Source organism: Bufo gargarizans, chromosome 4 (assembly GCF_014858855.1).
Source record: "Bufo gargarizans isolate SCDJY-AF-19 chromosome 4, ASM1485885v1, whole genome shotgun sequence".
NCBI lineage: Eukaryota > Metazoa > Chordata > Amphibia > Anura > Bufonidae > Bufo > Bufo gargarizans.
Genome location: NC_058083.1, coordinates 110,983,128 through 111,005,048, shown reverse-complemented (window position 1 = coordinate 111,005,048; position 21,921 = coordinate 110,983,128). Strand labels below are relative to the sequence as shown.

The 21,921-nt window shown below is 46.0% G+C and overlaps 1 protein-coding gene across 1 annotated transcript in view; it reads right to left on the bottom strand.

Annotated features, from left to right (window-relative positions):
* The window catches only part of D2HGDH (D-2-hydroxyglutarate dehydrogenase), a 56,346-nt gene extending 34,703 nt beyond the window's left edge, over positions 1-21,643 (bottom strand). The window contains exon 1 of the mRNA XM_044291825.1: positions 21,593-21,643. The gene's annotated coding sequence lies outside the window, so the exon portion shown is untranslated. The remainder of the gene's footprint in view (positions 1-21,592) is intronic.
* Positions 21,644-21,921: the final 278 nt, after the last annotated feature.

The following is a 21,921-nucleotide window of genomic DNA, read 5'->3' as shown; positions in this document are numbered from 1 at the left end:
TGCAGAATTGGTGAGGGCCGCATCCTTAGCGGCGAACCTCACTGATTCCGCCGAGGCATCCGCCAAGAAGGCCGTGGCAGACCTGAGGAGTGGGATAGAGCTCAATATTTCCTGTCTAGGTGTCTTGTTTTTGATATGTTCTTCAAGTTCGTTGAGCCAAAAACACATAGATCTCGCGACTGATGTTGCGGCTATGTTGGTTTTTGACCCCAAACATAGCTGTCTCCCAGGATTTTTTTAGGAGAGAGTCGGCTTTCCTTTCCATTGGGTCCTGTAGTTGTGAAGAGTCCTCAAATGGGAGGGAAGTCTTCTTAACTACTTTTGCCACTTGGATGTCTATTTTGGGGGTCTCATTAAATAATTTGACGTCCGCTGGATCAAACAACAACCTGTTTCTGAATTCACGAGATACACCCAGTCTCCTCTCAGGGTCAGTCCACTCGTCTAAAATCATGTCCTTTAAATTTTCATTCATTGGGAAAACTTTAGATTTTTTTGCTCTAAGTCCCCGGAACATCTCGTTTCTCGTTTCTTCACCTCCTCAATCCCCATGGTTGCTCTGACAGCTCCCAATAGCTCCTCCATATCCTCGGAAGAAAATAAGTATTTTTTACTATCTTCCATTATCTCACCCTCTGATAGAACGTCAAGATCCACATTCTGTCTAGAGGTGGAAGCCTCCTCGTCCATAATCTCCGAAACAGAGGAGGATGGGGCGGATAATCTAGGTTTTTTTGTAGGAGGTGTAGACGGGACTGATCTGAGGGAGGCCAAGGAGGACTTAATTTCGTTCTGAATAAGTGTTTTGACCTCAGACAAAATTGACGGTTGCTCCTCTTTTATAAGATCTTTTATGCAACTCTGGCAGAGCTTCTTTTTATAATTCTCAGGAAGCCTTTTATTACAAGTTGCACATCTTTGTACTTTAGACCTTGTTCTGGGCTCTTTAACTCCCTATAAGAGAGGAGCAGACAGGTATCAATAGACAAAACAGGCAAGTAAAGTCAAAAGGATACATTATTTTGTCTTTTCCCCACAGGGGAACTCACTGTTGGAGTCGCTGAGGGAGTTTCAGAGTCCATCTGGGCTGTAGGGGCGTCCGGGGCTTCAGGAGCAGACATAGGTGCTGTTATAGGCCAGGAGGCAGATCGATGCCACTGCCGCCACAAGTAGTCGGCCCGGCGCCTGACGTCATCGCCGTGCGCCCGATCCAAGCTCCGCCCCTTCCGCCTCCAGCCGCGAGTAATGCTGAGGCTTCCAGAGAGTCAGCGTTCAGCATGCTGCTTCCCTGCGGTCAGCTTCCTCAACGTAGGGAAGGGGGACCGCACTGTGGGGAGGGATACAGGCTCCTGGAACAGAAGCGAGATCGCCTCCATCTGGATCCCCTGCCCAGCTTTGGACCAGACCGCAGGAGGGCAGATAAGAGGACAAAATCCTCAGGTATTTCTAAAATAATAAACTTTCTTCACCTCCACCAGGAGGGCTCTCTGTGTGGTTGACCCCAGTAGGGACAGGAAACACTGAGGGTGAGTGTGGGTGGTGGCCTTTTAAACTCTGTGTGTTCCTGCCCCTACAGAGGTCAAGGGTCAATCTCATAGTAAGCCGTCATGGTGGACGAAATGGAAATATACATCGCGAAGGGGAAGGTAAGAGGGTGCGCATCAGGGGGACGCCCCAGACGCAATCCCTATATACTAACACCTAACCCTCAAGTCAATGAAAGTTGTACTGACTGGTAATATCGGAGGAATAGTGATGAATACTGTGATGCAACTATAAAACATTTTCCTTTAGGATTGAACACTTTGAGGATTTCACCATATTTATCTAAATTTTATATTTTTATTTTTCACGGCGGATATATTTTTGATATATTGTGGACACTTTTGATATATTGTGGACACTTTCTACTATTATATTATATTGCAATTGGTGTGCACATTACATTGTATGAATTTGCACTAGGTATACGTTATATGAATTAGGAACAGAATAATACAAATACACAAGGTATATTATTGCATCACAAGATAGAAACATCCCCAAGATCTATCCCTATAGATCTATACCAACCAGTGTCAATACAGATGAGCCAAAATAGTGTATGGTTATGATAGATCCAACATTGTATATGTTTTAGTTTTATTTTAAAATGTACAATTATATGTATGATATTATGTATACTATGTGATTGACCTATAGTGAATTTTAAAGCTATTGTATCGAGTAAAATAAGTTAAACAGTACACCAGGTGGTGAGTGCCTGTTTTATTTAGAACCTTTATGCCAATATTGTGGCATAAAAAAGTCACAAATTATGGCACACTGCATAAGTGTACTATAATTTGCGATTTTTTTAACCTTCTCACCACTTTTCTAAAGTGGCCATAAAAGGGACGAGGTTTATCGGGAGAGGCTGGCATTAGTGCAGCCCACTGGACTTACTATAACCTACTCCAGAAACTGGAGTAAGTTCTAGCTGAAGTCTATGCTGCTCCTAGCTGACATAGTCTTCAGTTTCTGGCACAAGGAGTGCCAGAGATGAGACTAATTTATTAAGAGGCATCTGGATCTTAAAAGGGATTAGCAACTTTCTCCCTATTGTTAACCAATGTGTTTGTGAGATGATAATATGGTACTTACTAATATAGCCTTTGTTGAAATTCTGAACCATTTTATAAAGGTATATCCCTTGTGTGCAAAATCTGTTGTGCTGTCTATAAAATGGCTGCTAATGGAGGGTCATGTGGCCAGGAAAATCACCTCCATGCGATACCTCCTCCAATGAAACACTACATCTGCCAACTGCACTTGTTCTGTTGGGAGTCTAGAGCAGGAGCAATGTATTATGGACAGGACCTCTGTGTGGACAGCACAGAAGATTTTGTAAGGACATTACCTTATGAAATAATGAACATGGTGCAGAATTTCAACAAAGGCTATATTAATAAGTGCCATATAATCATCTTACATACACATTGGTCAACAATAACCAGAAAGTGGCCAATCCTTTTAAAGTGTATCTAAGGCCTCATGCACATGAACGTATTTTGTTTCCGTGTCCGTTCTAGTTTTTTTGCGGATAGGATGCAGACCCAATCATTTCAACGGGTCCGCAAAAAATGTGGACAGCACACCGTGTGCTATCAGCATAGGTATGTCCGTTCCATAGCCCTGCAAAAAAAAATAGAACATGTCCTATTATTGTCAGTTTTAGGCATTGTTACAATGGATCCACAAAAAAAAAAAAAAAAAAAACAGATGGCATACGAATGTCATAGTTTTTTTCTGCGGACCACAAAACCATACAGTCGTGTGCATGTAGCTGTCCGCATCAGTATGTCCGTTCCGTTGCTCCGCAAAAAAAATAGTGCATGTCCTTTTTTTTTCTAGTTTGCGGACAAGGATAGGCATTATTACAATGGATCTGCATCCGCAAAAAAAAAAAAATATGGGATTACACTTACCGGTAATCGTTTTTCCTTGAGCCTATGACAGCACCCATGGATAGCATCCGCCCCCTTCCTCAGGACAGGAAACAGGAAGCACAGCCTCTTCAAAAGGGAGGTACAACCCCCATCATGCCAGTCCTATTCCAAGAACTAAGGAGACAAAAACTACACCACAAAACTACAACAGAACAAACGCTTATATCCGTGTGTAAATAGAAGTACATACAAACACACACGTATATATCTCTCTCTATATATATATATATTTTTTTATTTTTTTATTTTTTTATCGTCTCTTTTTATCTTATTTATTTTTAAAAAAAAAATTATTTATTTTTTTTTTTTTGGGAGGGAATTAGGCGGGTGCTGTCATAGGCTCAAGGAAAAACGATTACCGGTAAGTGTAATCCCATATTTCCCCCCTCGCCTATGACAGCACCCATGGATATCTAGGCGAGATTATCTAGGGTGGGACAATTGCTTGGAGGACTTTACGCCCAAACCCTAAACCTTCCTGTGAAGGAAGCTGCAGCCTATAGTGCTTAAAGAAGGTATGAGCAGAACTCCATGTAGCCGCTCTGCAAATCTGGTCAATAGAAGCGGAAGCTCTTTCTGCCCAGGATGTAGACACTGCTCTCGTTGAGTGTGCTCCAAACCCGGCAGGAGGAGGAACCCCTTTAGAGGAATATGCCAGATAAATGGCCTGTTTTATATACCTGGCAATGGACTGAGAGGAAGCAGGGGAGCCCCTCTTCTGTCCCTGAAAGGAAACCACAAGCTTAGAGGACGACCTCCAGTCCTGAGTGGCAGAAAGGTATTGAATCAAACACCTTCTAACATCGAGGCAATGAAATTCCCTCTCCTTCTGATTCTTGGGTGAGGAACAGAAGGAAGGTAAAACTATATCCTGAGACCGGTGAAAGGATGATGAAACCTTTGGAAGGAAGGCAGGGTCAGGAGATAAAATAACCCTATCTTCTAAAATATTAAGATATGGTTTCTCGATAGAGAAGGCCGAAATCTCACTCACTCTTCTAGCTGAAGTAATGGCTAGCAAGAAAACTAATTTATAGGTTAAGATCTTAATAGGGATGTCCTCAATGGGCTCAAAGGGATCTCCGGTTAAGGCAGACAGGACTAGATTTAAATCCCAGGGGGGAACTCTGGACTTCTGGACGGGAGCAAGTCTTGAAATTGCAACTACAAATCTTTTAATCCAGGGGTGGTCTGCTAACTTATACTCAAAGAGAGCACTTAAGGCAGAGATATGGACCTTTAAAGTACTAGGCCTCAGTCTCTTATTCCAGCCTTCCTGGAGGAAGCTCAGGACTAGAGGCAACTCCGGGGGTTCCAAGACATTAACTGGCTTGTTTGCAAATCGAAGGAAGGCCCTCCAAACCCTCAAATAGATCTTAGAGGTAACAGCTTTTCTGCTGGACAAAAGGGTGTCTATCACCTCCCCGGAAAGACCCTTCATCTCTAGGATCTGCCTCTCAACAGCCAGGCTGTCAAGTGCAGGCTCTCCAACTGTGGATGAAGTAATGGCCCCTGTACTAGTAGCCCCGGGAAGACGGGAAGTACCCAGGGATCTGCTACCGACATCCTCCTTAGCCAGGAAAACCAGACCCTCCTGGGCCAAAAGGGGGCTATAGTAATTACTAGGGCCTTCTCCTCCCGAATCTTCTTCAGGACTCTCGGGAGTAGCTTTATAGGAGGGAAGGCGTACAGGAGGCCTACTCTCCATGACTGGGCCAATGCGTCCACTGCCGTGGGCCGCTCTAGTGGGGATAGAGAGAAGAACCTTTTCACTTTTCTGTTTTCCCTTGTGGCAAAGAGATCCACCACCGGGAGACCCCAAAGAGCCACAATGTCGCTGAAGACCTGTTGATTTAGGGACCATTCCCCCTGCCGAACACAATGCCTGCTCAGAAAGTCTGCCGTCACATTCTCCCTTCCCTTTAAGTGTACTGCCCTGATCGATGGAAGGAAACCCTCTGCTATTTCGAAAATCTCCCTGGTGAGAGACATTAGATCTGGAGATCTGGTCCCCCCTTGACGATTGATATGAGCTACTGCCATCATGTTGTCTGAGTAGATCAAAACATTTCTGCCTTTTAAAAGGTGGAGGCTCTTTTTCAAGGCCATGAGGATCGCTAGAAGTTCCTTGAAGTTGTGAGATTTGGGAACTATCTCCTGATTCCACTGTCCCTGCAGAAGTAGAGAATCTGTGTGAGCTCCCCAACCCCAAGGACTTGCGTCTGTAGTCAGAGAGAGGGGATCCTGCCTTGACCAAGGGACTCCTTTTTGAAGGTTGGAAGGTACCGTCCACCATTCTAGATCTTTTATCGTTTGAGTTGAAAGGGAGAAGAGAGAATCCAAGGTTAGGGGATCTTTGTCCCAAACTCCCAGGATCTGCAGCTGAAGTGACCTCGAGTGGAAGTGGGCCCATTCTACCCCCGGGATTCGCGGCCGTCATTAGGCCCAGAACTGACATAGCCTCTCTTAGAGAGATGGAACGGCGAGTCACAATGTCCTGAACCCTGGAGACTAGCAGAGAAACTTTCTGTGTTGGAAGAAAACACATCTGCTTCTGGGAGTCCAGGAGCAGCCCCAGAAAGGTGCATATCTGGCCTGGCACAAGATTGGATTTCTGGAGATTTAACTCCCAACCCAACTTTACCAGCACCCCCCTGACCCAGGCAATCCCTTCGATTAATTGACCCGGTTCCCGAGAGAGAAGGAGGAAATCGTCTAGATAGGGAATGACAATCAGATCCTTCTCCCTCAGATGAGCCATCATCTCTGCTACAATCTTCGTGAAAAGCCTGGGTGCCTGAGACAACCCAAACGGCAGGGCCCGAAACTGTACGTGTAGGAGTCTGTCCGGGAACTGAACTGCTACTCTCAGGTACTTCTGGTGACTGGGATGGATTGGGACGTGGTAATAAGCGTCCCTGAGGTCCAGGGTCGCCATGTAGCAGCCCAGGAATAAATTCGGGATTATGGAACTGATAGTCTCCATACGAAATCTCTCGTACACCAGGTATTTGTTGAGCAGCTTCAGATTTATTATGGTACGGAAGGTGCCATTCGGCTTCTTTACAAGAAAAAGTGTCGAATAATAGCCCCTCTCCCTCTCTTGAGCTGGAACCTCCTGCAGGACCCTTTTCTTTAGTAAATCTGAAATTTCCAGACGCAATGCTTCTAGCTTCTCTGGGCTGGAGCGATAGTCCGTCAAAACGAACCTTTCTGGAGGAGCTCTCAGGAAGCTCAGTGGGGACAAGGGTCTGTGAGGAACAAGGGTCTCCCTGCCAGCTGCTCGTCCTGGGAATGATCCGAGGATGGAAGCTCTCCCTCCTCCTCTAATCCTGATAACAACTCCTGATCACTTGAAGCGGGAATAGAGACAGCAGCGGAAGTGCTAGGGCGATCTTCAAGCAGATTACTCAAGGATTCTTTCACTGATTCTTTAACCTCATCCTTGATAATCTTTTTTAGGCTTGATAAGAGAGAGGGGGCCTCATCCTCCAATAATTTGCCCACGCAGGCCTGGCATGCAGGTTTGCCCCAACCGGACGGTAGCTTTCTCTTGCAAATAGCACAGCCCCGCTCCTTGGACCTTGACCCCCTTCTCTCTTTGGAAGTCTAAACACACAAAACAAAGACAACCATCAAGATCTGAGATAAATGGAAAGGCAGGGCATTCGCCCCTCTTACCCCCACCGGTACCAAGGATTCGTTGGTGGTTTCAGTGGGTTCTGCACGCTGTGTGGGCTCCATTTTCTGCCACTGGCTTTCATCCATGGAGATCACTGCAGGCCAAAACACCAGCCTGCAGTGAGAGCTGGCTGGATTTGAACTTGCCGGGCGCGCACCGGCACCCTCCCCTTCCAAGGCCACGCCTCCTCCCACTGCTTAAAGCCGGAGGCCAGGATCCGGCGCCGACTAATGACGTCAGCGCCGACCTGACCTACCCGGAAGTGACTGCGCCGCGCCCCGCGCGAACGCCAGCGGCAGCCGAACATACAGCACGGCCGCAGAGGTTCGCCAAGCCGGGGATACCGAAAGCAGCCCCGACGGGGGAGTGACCGGACGAGAGGGGAGTCCAAGGGTCCAGACTTCAGCAGCGGCTTCCGAGGAAGACTTACGCCGCTCGGGTAGGCCCTCCTCCCACGGGTATCAACCAAGGGGCTCCCGCAGCTCCGCTCTAACTGCTGTGCATCCACCCTGTCCCTTAGGACAGGAAACAGAACTGGCATGATGGGGGTTGTACCTCCCTTTTGAAGAGGCTGTGCTTCCCGTTTCCTGTCCTGAGGAAGGGGGCGGATGCTATCCATGGGTGCTGTCATAGGCGAGGGGGGAAAAAACGGATCCGCAAAACACATACGGTCGTGTGCATGTAGCCTAATACTAATCAGTATCCGTACACCACGGCCATGTATATATTCTCTATGCACTCTAATGAATAGAGCTTCAGGAGGCCTCTTTTAGTGGTAAATATAGAAAATAAATAAATTAAATATAATAGAAATAAATATTTTCAAGGTATTTCTAACACATTCAAAATATTTTACTTGAACGTTTAGGTACACTGACGGCCTTTCAGAGAGAAGTGCTTAATATTCTTCCCATCCTTAATATAGCTCGTTAAATTCCCTTTGTGCTGCCCGAGGACGACTAGGAAGATAAAAACTTACTTAGGGCTCATGCACACGACAGTATGTATTTTGCAGTCCGGCCCCCGATAGAACCGTCCTATCCTTGTCTGTAATGCAGACAATAATAGGACATGTTCTATCTCTTTGTGGAACGGACGAAAACGGAATGCACACAGAGTAACATCCGTTTTTTTTGCAGACCTATTGAACTGAATAGTTCTGCATACGAGCCACAAAAAAACGTAACGGACACGGAAAGAAAATAAGTTTGTGTGCATGAGCCCTAATGTTTGTTTCCTGTAGTCTGAAGGCAGGACATATATCCCTCCCAATAAAATAATTTCTGCATTATAAGGCTACATGCACATGACAGAATGTGTTTTGCGGTCCGCAAAAAAAAAAAAAAACAGATGACGTTCCGTATGGCATCCCTTTTTTTGGCAGATCCGTTTTTTTTTTTGCGGATCCATTGTAATAATGCCTATTCTTGTCCGCAAACTAGAATAAAAATAGGACATGCACTATTTCTTTTTTGCGGAGCAACGGAACGGACATACTGATGCGGACAGCACACGGTGTGTTGTCCGCGTTTTTTGCGGAGCCATTGAAATGAATGGGTCTGCATCCTATCCGCAAAAAAAACGGACACGGAAACAAAATACGGTCGTGTGCATGAGGCCTAAAAAAAAAAAAAAACACATTTGCTTGTTATCGGTCAGTGGGTTTTAATCTGACTGCCAACGAAGCTTTACTGATTAATCTGTTATTCTACTTACCGAAATGCTTGTTTCCTGTAGTCCAAAGGCAGCACATATATCACTTTTTATATTTTTTTCTCCATTATGAAACCCCCTCCCCATTTGCTGGTCTGTTAAAGGGCTTTTATCGGAAATATGACTTCTGATTAATAAGTTATTCTTCTGTCCAATAAGGGAAGTCTAAAACTTAACCCCTTCATGCTGGCTACGGACTACAGGAAACAAAAATTCGGTGAGTACATTTTCATCTTTTGCATCTCCCTTTTTATGGATCTCTACAACCCTGCAGTTAGGAACAGGCTACCATGTCTGCTGTCACTGGTCATTGGAACTATCGAGACAGGTAGCACCTGAGCGGCATCACTGGTACAGAATGATCAGGTGAGTAGGCCTCCTTTTTTATTTTAACTCCTTACTGACCGACCTCTGTCTTTTGGCAGTGGGCAGTGCAGATGTCCCGTCAGCAGCAACGTCTTTTGGGTCGTTGCAAATGAGGGGGATTATATGGCTGCCAGACTGCTTGAATGCTAAGGACCAGCTGTTACTAACAGCCTGTGTTCTTAGCGCTGACTCCTGCGTAACAGCCCAAGTCCAGCTGTTAGGTCATGCTGCGATCCATACCGTGGCATGATAAAGGGGACTTCCAACTCAATCGGGTCACTGGGAAACCTTGGATCGTAGCTAGAAGATCGATACTCAGCCCGGGGATCTATGAAGGACCTCAGGGCTGTTTGCACTGTAAGGCTACTTTCACACTAGCGTTCGGGGCTCCGCTTGTGAGTTCCGTTTGAAGGCTCTCACAAGCGGCCCCGAACGGATCCGTACAGCCCCAATGCATTCTGAGTGGATGCGGATCCGCTCAGAATGCATCAGTTTGGCACCGTTTGGCCTCCGCTCCGCTCAGCAGGCGGACACCTGAACGCTGCTTGCAGCGTTTTCGTGTCCGCCTGGCCGTGCGGAGCCAAACGGATCCGTCCAGACTTACAATGCAAGTCAATGGGGACGGATCCATTTGACGTTGACACAATATGGTGCAATTTCAAACGGATCCGTCCCCCATTGACTTTCAATGCAAAGTCAGGAGTCCCCATCAGATCGGAGTTTTCTCCGATCCGATGGTATATTTTAACTTGAAGCGTCCCCATCACCATGGGAACGCCTCTATGTTAGAATATACCATCGGATTTGAGTTACATCGTAAACCTCAGATCCGACAGTATATTCTAACACAGAGGCGTTCCCATGGTGATGGGGACGCTTCATGTTAGAATATACTGAGAACTGTGTACATGACTGCCCCCTGCTGCCTGGCAGATGCTGCCAGGCAGCAGGGGGCAGACCCCCCCCCCTCCTGTACTTCACTTATTGGTGGCCAGTGCGGCCCCCCCTCCCTCCCCAGTATTAAATATGACCAGTGCGGCCCCCCCTCCCTCCCCAGTATTAAATATGACCAGTGCGGCGGCCTCCCCCTCCCTCCCTCCCCAGTATTAAATATTACCAGTGCGGCCCCCTCCCTCTATATTTATTGGTGGCCGGGCCAGTGCGGATTCCAAGTATTGTGAGCAGTGCGGCCTCCCCTCTCCCCCCCTAATTAAAATCCTCCCCCCCCCCCCCCCATCATTGGTGGCAGCGGAGAGTACCGATCGGAGTCCCAGTTTAAATCGCTGGGGCTCCGATCGGTTACCATGGCAACCAAGACGCTATTGCAGTCTTGGCTGCCATGGTTACTTAGCAATAAATACAAGCATTATACTTACCTGAAGAGCTGCGATGTCTGACCGGCCGGGCGCTCCTCCTACTGGTAAGTGACAGGTCTGTGCTATAGGCAATGCGCCGCACAGACCTTTCACTTACCAGTAGGAGGAGCTCCCGGCCGGTCAGACATCGCAGCTCTTCAGGTAAGTATAATGCTTGTATTTATTGCCAAGTAACCATGGCAGCCAAGACTGCAATAGCGTCTTGGTTGCCATGGTAACCGATCGGAGCCCCAGCGATTTAAACTGGGACTCCGATCGGTACTCTCCGCTGCCACCAATGATGGGGGGGGGGGGGGATTTTAATTAGGGGGGGAGAGGGGAGGCCGCACTGCTCACAATACTTGGAATCCGCACTGGCCCGGCCACCAATAAATATAGAGGGAGGGATTGAATATACTGTCGGATCTGAGTTTTCCGAAGTGAAAAATCAGATCTGAAATAAACAGTTATGCAAACGGGTCCGTTCTGAACGGATGCAAGCGTTTGCATTATAGGAGCGGATCCGTCTGTGCAGACACCAGACGGATCCGCTCCTAACGCAAGTGTGAAAGTAGCCTTAACCTGCAGCCGGTGTCAAACCGACACAGAGTACAATGTATTGGCACAGAAGAGTATGTGAAATAATGTTATAAACAGTAATCCCATAATATTAAAAAATGTAATAAAAACCTAAAAAAAAATAGTTTTTTTTAATCCCAAGCCCTTCAAACAATATTTCCATTATTTAGTGTAAAATACATTTTATTGTGTACACATTAAATTAAATAAAATAAAATTGACACGTCCGCAAAATGGTTCTGCATCCGTTCCGCAATTTTGCGGAACAGGTGCGGACCCATTCATTCTCTATGGGGACGGAATGGATGTGGACAGCACACAGTGTGCTGTCTGCATCCACAATTGCGGAGCGCGTCCCCGATCTTCAGGTCCGCAGCTCCGCAAAAGATAGAACATGTCCTATTCTTGTCCGCAGCTTGCAGACAAGAATAGGCAGTTCTATGGGGGTGCCGGGCTGGTGTGTTGCGGACCCGCAATTTGCGGGTCCGCAACACATCACGGACGTGTGAATGGAGCCTTAACATTGCAATCCTTGGTATGCCCTTAAATTCACACCGATTTTCACCGGCATCATGTGAACATATACAGGTCCTTCTAAAAAAATTTGCATATTGTAATAAAGTTCATTATTTTCTGTAATGTACTGATAAACATTAGACTTTCATATATTTTGATTTATTACACACAACTGAAGTAGTTCAAGCCTTTTATTGTTTTAATATTGATGATTTTGGCATACAGCTCATGAAAACCCAAAATTCCTATCTCAAAAAATTAGCATATCATGAAAAGGTTCTCTAAACGAGCTATTAACCTAATCATCTGAATCAACTAATTAACTCTAAACACCTGCAAAAGATTCCTGAGGCTTTTAAAAACTCCCAGCCTGGTTCATTACTCAAAACCGCAATCATGGGTAAGACTGCCGACCTGACTGCTGTCCAGAAGGCCATCATTGACACCCTCAAGCAAGAGGGTAAGACACAGAAAGAAATTTCTGAACGAATAGGCTGTCCCAGAGTGCTGTATCAAGGCACCTCAGTGGGAAGTCTGTGGGAAGGAAAAAGTGTGGCAGAAAACGCTGCACAACGAGAAGAGGTGATCCGGACCCTGAGGAAGATTGTGGAGAAGGACCGATTCCAGACCTTGGGGGACCTGCGGAAGCAGTGGACTGAGTCTGGAGTAGAAACATCCAGAGCCACCGTGTACAGGCGTGTGCAGGAAATGGGCTACAGGTGCCGCATTCCCCAGGTCAAGCCACTTTTCAACCAGAAACAGCGGCAGAAGCGCCTGACTTGGGCTACAGAGAAGCAGCACTGGACTGGTGCTCAGTGGTCCAAAGTTATTTTTATTAGGATGAAAGCAAATTTTGCATGTCATTCGGAAATCAAGGTGCCAGAGTCTGGAGGAAGACTGGGGAGAGGGAAATGCCAAAATGCCTGAAGTCCAGTGTCAAGTACCCACAGTCAGTGATGGTCTGGGGTGCCATGTCAGCTGCTGGTGTTGGTCCACTGTGTTTTATCAAGGGCAGGGTCAATGCAGCTAGCTATCAGGAGATTTTGGAGCACTTCATGCTTCTGTTAAAGATGTGTGAATTTTATTCTATATTTTGTATATCTAGGATTGTAATGAGTTAACTTTTTCTACTTCCAAGTGCCCACCCACCCCCCTCTTTGTTTCAAAATTGGAGAAGAGAGAGGGGGGGGGGGGCAAAGGGCTGTGCTGTGAGAGGTTTCTGATTTCTCATCTTTCTACAGGTGTCCCATAGAGTGTGGTGGAATGCGTAAGCCAATCATATGGCTTGATGATGTATATATTATTCACTGCCTATAGAGAAGCACCTCTTTGAAGTGTCACATATGACGTAGGCAGTATTCTTGTTAGAATAAACTCCATTACAAAATGGCGACGGTAACCAGATGTTTACATTAGTTCACATTCCAAAGTAGGGCCCAGTGCGCAGATGCAGATGTATTATCTCCTCTCTCTTATCTCTTCTTCCTTTTTGACCAATGAAACAATGTTTTAGCCTCAGTGAGGACTGCCCTCTTCTGAAAATGTATATACGCTTACCCCCATGTAATTAAAGTTAGAGATTGCTTTGACCAACTTCTGTGTCAGTGTTCAGTCTCTCAGCCACGCGTGGATATTAACCCCTGGGGGGGGGGGGGGGGTACATTGATCTGGAACACCAGAGTGTATCTAAAATACACTAATTTAGGGTGGTTTTAACACTTCCATCTGCTGAAAAGCTTAAGGGTCCATTCATACGTCCGTTTTTTCTTTCCTGATCTGTTCCGTTTTTTGCGGAACAGATCAGGACTAGATCAGGACCCATTCATTTTCAATGAGTCCTGGAAAAAATCGGACAGCATGTCCGTTCGTGTTCCGTCCCGCATGTCCGTTTAAATATAAAACATGTCCTATTATGTTCCTGAAAAATCGGATCCTGGTACAATGCAAAGTCAATGGTTCCGCAAAAAAACGGAAGACATTCGGATGTCATTCCGTATGTCTTCCGTTTTTTGCGGAATCCGTTCCTGGAAACACACAGCAAATTTTTTTTATTTTTTTTTTCCAAAGAAATCCAAACAACTTTATTTGATTATTGAAATGTATACATGTTTCCGTTTTTTGCGGATCCGCAAAAAACGGATGACATACGGAAACATTTTCAGGAACAACGGATCCGCAAAAAACGGACCGAAATTCGGATTATAGAAAAATACTGACGTGTGAATGTAGCCTTATGGAGATGAAGATTTCATTTTTCAGCACGACCTGGCACCTGCTCACAGTGCCAAAACCACTGGTAAATGGTTTACTGACCATGGTATTACTGTGCTCAATTGGCCTGCCAACTCTCCTGACCTGAACCCCATAGAGAATCTGTGGGATATTGGGAAGAGAAAGTTGAGAGACGCAAGACCCAACACTCTGGATGAGCTTAAGGCCGCTATCGAAGCATCCTGGGCCTCCATAACACCTCAGCAGTGCCACAGGCTGATTGCCTCCATGCCACGCCGCATTGAATGCAGTCATTTCTGCAGAAGGATTCCCGACCAAGTATTGAGTGCATAACTGAACATAATTATTTGAAGGTTGACTTTTTTTGTATTAAAAACACTTTTCTTTTATTGGTCGGATGAAATATGCTAATTTTTTTAGATAGGAATTTGGGTTTTCATGAGCTGTGTGCCAAAATCATCAATATTAAAACAATAAAAGGCTTGAACTACTTCAGTTGTGTGTAATGAATCTAAAATATATGAAAGTCTAATGTTTATCAGTACATTACAGAAAATAATGAACTTTATCACAATATGCTAATTTTTTTAGAATGACCTGTATAGTAAGAACCCTCAAGCTGTGAACTGTACTTAGCACAGATTTTCTGAATATGCACTGAAAGTGCAAAAAGAACACAAATACAAACTATGTATCTGTGTCAACTGGACATAATGAAGGCAGGCTTTCAGTTTCTGAATATTAGCAATGGGTATTTCCATTCACTGACAGCAAGAAAGGAGTCCTGTACATAAGGCTTTTTTCAACTTTTCATTACATAACCAATAACCAGTAAACCCACAGTAGTAAACTTTCCATACTGTAGATGGTTTGCTACAACTTAGCGAAAAAATCTGGAGAATAAGGAGTTTCTACAATGTACCGTGAATCCTCTTCCAATACATTACAGATCAGCTGATACAATGAGTTAGAGCTCATGCACACGGCCCCTGCACCGCCGTGGCCGTATTGCGGGTCCGCAATACACGGGGCATCGGCCGTGTGCACCCCGCATCACGGATGCGGACCCATTCACTTGAATGGGTTCCCAAACCCGGAGATGTGGTGGGGAAGCACGGATCGGAACCCCACGGAAGTACTACGGAGTGCTTCAGTGGTGTTTCTGGCCGTGCCTCCGCACCGCAAAAAAGTAGTGCATGCAGGACCGTCAGATGCAGATCGTGGACCCCATTCAAGTGAATGGGTCCGCGATCCCCATGCGGCTGCCCCATGCTCGATGCCCGTGCATTGCCAGCATACAAACATATTTTCTTTCAGTGTTTTTTTTTTTGTTTTTTTTTGCGGAACGTATGTGGAACCATTCATTTAAATGGGTCCGCAAAAAATAAATAAAAAAAAAAGACTCCATGTGCATGCCGTTTCTGTATGTCCCTTCCGCAAAAAAATAGAACATGTCCTATTGTAAGCTTTACAGACAAGGATAGGACTCTTCTATTAGGGGCCAGCTGTTCCATTCCACAAAATATGTAATGCACAGACGTCATCAGTATATTTTGCGGACCGTAAAATACATACGGTCGTGTGCATGAGCCTTAACCTGTATATTAGAACATATAAAGTGTCTTTTATGAGAATGACCCATTTCACACCCATAATAAGCCATATGCGAGTGCACACCAGTATCGGCTCCCTGCAGTTGCCATTATTGCTGTAAACCATCCCCTTCATTGCACACCATCAGAGTAAGGCCTCATGCACACGGCCGTGTTCCGCGGCCGAGAGCGGACAGTGGAAACCCGGCCGGGATTCCTGCTGACAGCATGAGCGCACGTGCTGGCAGCAGGAATCCCGGCCGGGTTTCCACTGTCCGCTCTCGGCCGCGGAACACGGCCGTGTGCATGAGGCCTAAGGGCTCATATGACCGTTTTAAAGAGTCCGCATCCATTCCGCAAATTTTTGGAACAGATGCGGAACCATTCATTTCAAAGGGGGCTGCAAAAGATGCTGTTTGCATCTTTTGCAAAAAAGATAAAGCATGTCCTATTTCTTGTCTGCAATTGCGGACAAGAATAGGCATTTTCTATCATAGTGTCAGCCATGTGCGGTCTGCAAAATGCGGAACGCACATGGGCTGGTATCCATGTTTTGCGGACCTCAAAACACTACGGTCGTCTGAATGTAGCCTAAGGCCTCATGCACACGACCGTTGTTCTGGTCCGCATCCGAGCCGCAGTTTTTGCGGCTCGGGTGCGGACCCATTCCCTTCAATGGGGCCGCAAAAGATGCGGACAGCACTCCGTGTGCTTTCCGCATATGTTGCTCCGTTCTGTGGCCCCGCAAAAAAAAATATAACAATGTCCTATTCTTGTCCGTTTTGCAGACAAGAATAGGCATTTCTACAATGGGCCGCCTGTTCCGTTCCACAAATTGCGGAAGGCACATGGGCGGCTTCAGTGTTTTGCGGATCCGCAATTTGCGGACTGCAAAAAACGGAATGGTCGTGTGCATGAGGACTAAGGCTACTTTCACACTAGCGTTCGGGGCTTCTCTTGTGAGTTCCGTTTGAAGGCTCTCACAAGCGGCCCCGAACGGATCCGTCCAGCCCTAATGCATTCTGAGAGGATGCGGATCCACTCAGAATGCATCAGTCTGGAACAGTTTGTCCTCCGCTCCGCTCAGCAGCTTGCAGCGTTCGGGTGTCCGTCTGGCCGTGCGGAGGCAAACGGATCCGTCCAGACTTACAATGCAAGTCAAAGGGGACGGATCCGTTTAAAGTTGACACAGTATGGCTCAATTTTCAATCGGATCCGTCCCCCATTGACTTTCAATGTGACTTATTTTTTTTTGTTCATGGTAATGCAAACGGATCCGTTCTGAACGGATCTAAGCGTTTGCATTATAGGTACAGATTCGTCTGTGCAGATACAGACGGATCCGCACCTAAACGCAGGTGTGAAAGTAGCCTAAGACCTCGTGCACACGACCGTTGTGTGCACCCGTGACCGTTGTTCCGTTTTCCGTGATTTTCTGCGGACCCATTGACTTTCAATGGGTCCGTTGAAAACTCGGAAAATGCACCGTTTGTCATCCGCCTCCGTGATCCGTGTATCCTGTCCGTCAAAAAAATAAGACCTGTCCTATTTTTTTGACGGACAACGGTTCACGGACCCATTCAAGTCAATGGGTCCGTGAAAGAACACGGATGCACACAAGATTGGCATCCGTGTCCGTGATCCGTGGCCGTAGGTTACTTTCATACAGACGGATCCGAAGATCCGTCTGCATAAAGGCTTTTTCAGAGCTGAGTTTTCACTTCGTGAAAACTCAGATCCGACAGTATATTCTAACACAGAGGCGTTCCCATAGTGATGGGGACGCTTCTAGTTAGAATATACAACGAACTGTGTACATGACTGCCACCTGCTGCCTGGCAGCACCCGATCTCTTACAGGGGGCCGTGATCAGCACAATTAACCCCTCAGGTGCTGCACCTGAAGGGGTTAATTGTGCGTATCATAGCCCCCTGTAAGAGATCCGGGGATGCCAGGCAGCAGGGGGCAGACCCCCCCTCCCTCCTCAGTTTAAATTTCATTGGTGGCCAGTGCACACTGGCCACCAATGTTATTATTACATCAGAGGGAGGGAGGGGGGGCCGGGGGAGGCCGCACACTGTGCCACCAATGTTATTATTACAATAGAGGGAGGGGGGCCGGGGGAGGCCGCACACTGGCCACCAATGTTATTATTACATCAGAGGGAGGGAGGGGGGCCGGGGGAGGCCGCACACTGGCCACCAATGTTATTATTACAATAGAGGGAGGGGGGGCCGCACTGGCCACCAATGATATTCAAACTGGGGAGGGAGGGGGGGTGCCCCTGCTGCCTGGCAGCCCTGATCTCTTACAGGGGGCTATGATACGCACAATTAACCCCTTCAGGTGCGGCACCTGAGGGGTTAATTGTGCTGATCACGGCCCCGTGTAAGAGATCAGGGGCTGCCAGACAGCAGGGGGCAGTCATGTACACAGTTTGTAGTATATTCTAACTAGAAGCGTCCCCATCACCATGGGAACGCCTCTGTGTTAGAATATACTGTCAGATATGAGTTTTCACGATGTAACTCAAATCCGATGGTATATTCTAACATAGAGGCGTTCCCATGGTGATGGGGACGCTTCAAGTTAAAATATACCCCGATCCGATGGTATAAAAGGGACTCCTGACTTTACATTGAAAGTCAATGGGGACGGATCCGTTTGCAATTGCACCATATTGTGTCAACGTCAAACGGATTCGTCCCCATTGACTTGCATTGTAATTCAGGACCGATCCGTTTGGCTCCGCACGGCCAGGCGGACACCAAAACGACTTTTTTTTCATGTCCGTGGATCCTCCAAAAATCAAGGAAGACCCACGGATGAAAAAACGGTCACGGATCACGGACCAACGGAACCCCGTTTTGCAGACAGTGAAAAAATACTGTTGTGTGCATGAGGCCTTAGGCTGAGTTCACACTTCAGTTATCTGATCAGTTAAGCCATCCCAATGCACAGGCAACAGCCGTGCAGCTGCCGCGACTGATCCAGACCCATTCAACTTGATCCGTCCGCACCGGTGCAGAGGCACGGACAGAAATCCCACGGAAGCACTCCGTAGTGCCTCCATGCCTCCGTTCCACACCGCAGCTCCAGATTTTGGACCCATTCAAGTTATGGGGAGCACACAGCGGACCCTGTGTGCATGAGGCCTTATCGTGAGCCAAAACCAGGTGCGAGTCAAAAACACAGAACAGGTGCAGATCTTTCCATTATGCCTTATCTTTGTGGAGGCTCCACTATTGGATTTGGCTCACAATAACTGAAGTGTGAACTCAGCCTTAGGCCTCTTGCACACGAACATGTGCTGCCCGTTGTCGAATTGCGGATCACGGATGCGGACCCACTTCAATGGGTCCGCAAATCCGGAGATGGGGAACGGAACCCTACGGAGTGCTTCTGTGCAGTTTCATTCCGTATTTCCGTTCCGCAAAAAGATAGAACATGTCCTATCTTTTTGCGGAAAGCGGACCCATTAAAGTGAATTGGTCTGCGATCCGCTGGGGCCTTAGGCTTCTTGCACAAGAACGTTTTTTTTTTTTTCAGTTTTTTGCGTTCTGAATACGCACCGTATACGGAACCATTCATTTCAATGGGTCCGCAAAAAAAAAGAATGTACTCCGTATGCATTCCGTTTCCATATTTCTGTTCAAAGATAGAACATGTCCTATTAATGTGCTTTCACACAACCGTATAAATGGATCCGCATCCATTCCGCAACTTTGCGGAATGGGTGCAGACCCATTTATTTCAATGGGGCCGCAAAAGATGTGTTCCGTTCAGGCCTCTTTCATGCGACCGTTTTATTTTCCGTTTACGGGTCGTTTTTTGCGTTCTGTATACGGAACCATTCATTTCAATGGTTCTGCAAAAAAAAAAAAAAGAATGTACTCCGTATGCATTCCGTTTCTGTATTTCCGTTCCGTTGAAAAATAAAACATATCCTATTATTGCCGCAAATCATGTTCTGTGGCTCCATTCAAGTCAATGGGTCCGAGAAAAAAAACTGAACACATACGGAAATGCATCTGTATATCTTCCGTATCCGTTCTGTTTTTGAGGAACAATCTATTGAAAATGTTATGCCCAGCCCAATTTTTTCTATGTAATTACTGTACATGGCATATGGAAAAATGGAACAGAAACAAAAAAAAAAAAAAAAAACGGAACGGATCAATTAAAAACGGACTACAAAACACTGAAAAGCCATATGGTTGTGTGAAAGAGGCCTCAGACTACATGCACATGTCCTATTCTTGTCCGTTTCAGGCATTGTTACAATGGAACCGCAAAAAAAAACAAAAAAAAAAAACGGATGACATCCGTGTGCCATCCGTTTTTTTTTTTTTTTTTTGCGGATCCATTGTAACAATGCCTAAAACGGACAAGAATAGGACATGTTCTATTTTTTTTGCGGGGCTACGGAACGGACATACTGATGCAGACAGCACATTTTTTTGCGGACCCATTGAAATGAATGGGTCCGCATCTCATCCTCAAAAAAATAAAAAAAGGAACGAACGCGGAAACAAACAACTTCGTGTGCATGTAGCCTCAAAGATAGAACATGTCCTATTATTGCCCGCAAATCACGTTCCGTGGCTCTATTCAAGTCAAGGGGGCTGTAAAAAAAAAATAGAACAGATATGGAATGCATTCGTATGTCTTCCGTATCCATTCCGTTTTTGCAGAACCATCTATTTAAAATGTTATGCCTAGACCAATTTTTCTATGTAATTACTGTATATGTCATTCTTCCGATCCACAAAAAAAAAAAATGGAAACCAAACGGAACGGAAACACTACTGAAACAAAAAACGGAAAAGGACTGCAAAACACTGAAAAAGCCATACGGTCGTGTGCAAGCGGCCTAACCCCACAACCAGTGTCATCAGAATGCTCTGCCCAAGGCCACCTGCACACAAACGTTTTTTTTTCCCGTTTACGGGCCGTTTTTTGTGTTCCGTATACGGAACCATTCATTTCAATGGTTCCGCCAAAAAAAAAAAAAAGAATGTACTCCGTATGCATTCCGTTTCCGTATTTCCGTTCCGTTGAAAGATATAACATGTCCTATTATTGCCCACAAATCACATTCCGTGGCTCCATTCAAGTCAAGGGGTCCGCAAAAAAAAAAACTGAACACATACAGAAATGCATCCGTATCCGTTGCGTTTTTGCGGAACCATCTATTGAAAATGTTATGCCCAGCCCAATATTTTCTATGTAATTACTGTATACTGTATATGCCATACGGAAAAACGGAACCAAAACGGAAACAAAAAACTGAAAAATGGATCCGGGAAAAACGGCCTGCAAAACACTTAAAAAGCCATACGGTCGTGTGCAGGAGGCCCAATACATAGGAACAGGGATTTCCCTGTAAATTCCTGAACAGAACAATGCTGGCGGCAGAATGTCTCACCAAAACACTTGTCAGTGCCTCTTCTGACTCACTTGAAAGGATGGGGTCTGACATACTACTGCGCCAATTCTGGTGTAAAATTCTGTTGCAAACAAAGCCAACCAATAGCTATATAATATATAGGTAGACAGGCAGGGAAAGTGTCTGCCCCTGCTCCACGTGTATCCTCCAGCCTGAGCCCCTGTGATAAATCTGGTGCAAGTCTACACAGCCCGTCTAGGGGGCCTATTTACACTGACCAACGATCTGACAGATCATCGGGGGATGAGCATTTGTATAAACGCTCGTTCCTGATAATTGCCTTGTTTCAAAATCTATAAGTTATAAATCTTGATGTGGAAACAATGCGAAATCTGCATGAAAATCCATGTGGAAAATCTGCAGAAACATGTCGTGTGCATGCAGACTACAGAATAAGCCGTGTGTGACCCCGGGCCATACGCTGCACACAGTGAGAGCAGAGCCCAGCCACTCTAGGAAAGACTGCAGGCGGCTGCTGTCCTGCTTGTCCCAGTCGTCTTCTCAGCTGCTATTATCAGGTCACCTTCCAGGCTGCTCAGCTCTGCACTACATGGTAATTAGGACAGAAACAATTAAAAACAAGGATGAGATGATTAGAACACAGCCAGGCATGTAAATACCTGCTCAATGCCTTCACTAACTGTTTTCTCTTTCCTCCTTCCTGTTCCTGAATAGTATCTTCCTGCTCCCCCTACTGTTGAAAAAAATGGTTGGACCTCATTGACTAGTGCTCTCCAGAGGCCATCTTTGTTGAGGTCAAACGAGAAAATTGTTATCATTTTTGTAGTATGATTTAAAAAAAAAAGGGTGTAAAGGGTCTGTCTCACTTCAGCATATGCCATTTATCATGTAGAGAAAGTTAATACAAGGTACTTACTAATGTATTGTGATTTTTCATTTTGTCTCCTGGCTTCATTCATTTTGACATCGCATTATACACTGTTTATTT